Below are 3,731 nucleotides of genomic sequence, written 5' to 3'. Positions count from 1 at the left end.
CAAAGGGTTCTTAAGATGTCATGTGGAAACGAAAGCGTTACAGACAGACAGAAAGAGAGACGGACGGACAAACCCAAATTAATATACCCCGCTTTCATGGAAATTAGAAGTGAATGTGAAAAAAAAGAAAACAAATAAAAGGCAAGAGTTTTTAAAAAAGCAAAAAGAAAAGACCAGCAAAAACAGAAAGAAACAAAGACAAATAAAAAAAAATTAAATGAAAAAAGTATTTTAAAAGGAGCCCCAAAAAAGCACAAAACTTTTAATGCTGCCTGCTTGAAATAACATATTTAGATGTTAATTCAAGCAGAAGGTTCCAAGCCCTTAAAAGCAGAGGAGAAGTTTTGGTATTATATGTATATGACATTACTGAATGTATGCACTACCAAATTTATGTAGACAACTGTCAGATCATGAGCTTTTTTATTACCAGAAGATCTTAATTAATTTGGTGTGTACAATGCAATAAATCAAATATTTTATTTATAATTCAGATATATACAAATTACTATAGTAGCAGCTTTATTTCTGAAAAAAAAAATCATTAATACAAAACAAACACTTTGTATACTAAGAGTTGTTACATGTATATATCCTTGTGAAAAGTCCCTTTTTCAAATTTGCATGAAATATGATAAAATTTGATGCAAAATTAAAAAAAAAATTATTCAGAGAATATGTATACCCCACTCAAGGAAAAAAGAATGTGCTGACCTTGGAGTCAGTTTAAGAAGGGCAGGAGGGGCCATAGGGAGTCTTCCTGAGGTCATAAGAAGTTGTGGTATAAAATGTCAAATTGAAATACATGTATTGCCCAGAATGAAAGTTTTACACACACACACACACACACACACACACACACACACACACACACACACTTTAAGGATAAATAACACAAACTTTTTTCAGAAATCAGCATTATTTCTCATAGATTTACATTTAAATTGACAACCTGAATAATGTTTACCAAGTAGAGTGGGAGAATTTTATAAGATTTTGTCATAAAGTTAAAAAATTGTGCAAAATTTTGTATGGAATTATATAGAAGGCAAAATAAAATCTCAAATCTAAACACCAAGGAAAACCTACGATTTCTGTATATTTCAGGGATTTATTATTTATATCAATACAAATCAAAATCAGTCAAAAATATATATCGATCAACCCGCGCATCCATTTTTTGTTTGTGGTAAGTATAGCCACTAACCAAAAGGTTAGGGGTCATACAAAATGTTAATTTAGAATATTATTTTATTTCCCTTCATTTGCAATATCTGTTTATGTCAAAATCAAATCATGACAGTATTTAGATCTACCAGATGGCTTGGCTATCACATTATTGTTATTAATCCCTTGAAGTTTAATTAGTTAATCTCTTAGTCAATTAAGTTGCCTAATTATCTATATCTGTGGCACGACAGGTGTGACAACAATTATCACTCTACCTGTCCATGTCACCTACTCTTTCATTGACAAGACATTTGAGTAAATCACCTTAATTACTTAGATCAACTCAAAGGCAGTTATATATGTATATGTAAAATGTTTAAGAAGTCTAAGTCAGAGAGTCAGAGTCAGAGATATAGAGTGTGTTAGCTAGAGTTAGGACATGCAGCTAGCAGACCCAGTCTTAGATATGTATTATATATAATGTACATATTCCTGTAATAAAGACTGATAAAGACATTTCTACTTATGTCTTAATCCTTGAAGGTTTTATGTCAAGGACAGTAACCAAGTCTAATGGTTACTGCGTGACCGAGTGTTGTAGGGTGCACTACTTATTCCAAGTGGACCCCTACCCTCCCCGACGGCCGGTCACAAGGTGGTGGAGAATAATCCGGGTACCTCTTATCTGCAGCGTGCGAGTTTCCCCAAGACATTAGCCAGAACCCAAGAAAGGAAGGACAACTCCTTACACGACAGTTAATGGTGAGTACAGTCACTTTCTTTTGTACACTTCTAGGAACCATTTCTTTATGCTTGTGACACCATTGAATATTTGTATAATAGTACTTAGGTGATTAAATAGCAAAAGGTTTATAATGGATTGTTATAGTGAGTGTTCAAGAGAGATCTGTACAGGGACGTTTATTGGTAGTCTTTCACCAGATAATCCCATTTTATCATTCTCGGTCGATTTGGAGAAAAATCTCCTCCCTGTTCAAATAAGACGACATGATATTTTTGCTCTAGTTGATACTGGTGCTAGTTTTAGTTGTGTGTCTAGGAGTCTTCTTGAAAGAATATTCGGTAAAATTTCCTTATCAAGTAGTCAAGTAAAGCACGGAATAGGTGTTTGTGGAGAAATTCACAATGTGTTAGGAACCACAGAGCTAACTTTGAGTATTAGTGGTCATCAGATACCTCATACCTTTCATGTGTTTGAACGTCTTCATCATCCTGTTATTTTAGGCATTGACTTCTTAGAACAAAACCATGCTAGGCTAGACTTAGAAAACAAAACAATGACCTTGCATAGGGGAATTATTGAAACAGAAATGTTACAGAATCAAAATGTTGAAGAAAGTAAGAGTTTAGGTAGAGCAAAATCGGTACAAGCTACACACATTGCTCCATTCTCAGAACATCAAATACCAGTCAAAATATCACAAATTCACAATCAAAACAACATACTTCTGGAGCCTGCAAAATTATTAATCAACAGGCAACTGCTAGGAGCAAAATGCCTGTCCAACATACAGAACTCACAAACATACTTCAGAGTGCTAAATCCAACAAACACTACGATTTTTGTACCCAAAAACACCTTGATTGCATTTGCATACCCAATCACAGACGAAATTCATGCCATCACATCACATGATCAAGCACAAACACCTTCATCATCAGAGACATTGGAGCAAAACCATGATCCATCTGAGTACAGAGAGATGGCCCAGACAATGGACATAGACATTTCAAATTCTGACCTAAGTAACCAACAGAAGAACAGATTACTAGAATGTTTAGGGCGAAATCAAGATGTGTTTGCCAGAGATATGGCCGAGTTAGGAAAAACGGATATGTACCAACATGAAATTGTTACCCATCCAAATACAAAACCGATAGCATCAGCACCTTACCGTCAAGCTCCTCAGATGAGAAGAGAGATTGAAAAGCATACCAAGAAGCTGTTAAAATATGACATCATTGAAGAATCTACATCTCCATGGCACAGCCCAGTTGTGATGGTAAAGAAGAAAAATGGGCAATACCGCATGGCAATTGATTATAGGAAGCTAAACAAGTGCACCGAATCCATGTCCTTTCCTCTTCCTCGATTTGAAGATGTGATTGACACTTTAGGAGAGGCAAATGCCCAAATCTTTTCCGTAATCGATTTAGCCAGTGGATTTTACCAAATTCCATTAGAAGAGTGCTCTAAACCAAAATCAGCCTTTATCACTCATCAAGGTGTATACCAATTTAAAAGACTTCCATTTGGCTTGATGAACAGCCCAATTTCTTTCCAAGCACTCATGACGAAAGTTCTTCAGAATCTACTATGGAGCACAGCTCTGGTGTACATAGACGATGTCATAATTTTCTCAAAGTCATTTTCACAACACCTCGAAGACTTAAATGCAGTATTCTCTCGACTTCGACAAGCCAAGCTATCTCTACAGCCATCGAAATGTAAGTTCGCCTGCAAACAAGTGACATATCTTGGCCATATCATCTCAAAGGATGGTATTCAAGTGGATCCTGAAAAAACAAATGCCATTGAC

The sequence above is a fragment of the Saccostrea cucullata genome, unplaced genomic scaffold (genome assembly GCF_032062105.1).
Source record: "Saccostrea cucullata isolate Sc308-1 unplaced genomic scaffold, CSIRO_AGI_Scuc_v1 ctg1269, whole genome shotgun sequence".
Lineage (NCBI taxonomy): Eukaryota > Metazoa > Mollusca > Bivalvia > Ostreida > Ostreidae > Saccostrea > Saccostrea cuccullata.
This window is presented reverse-complemented; position numbering follows the sequence as displayed.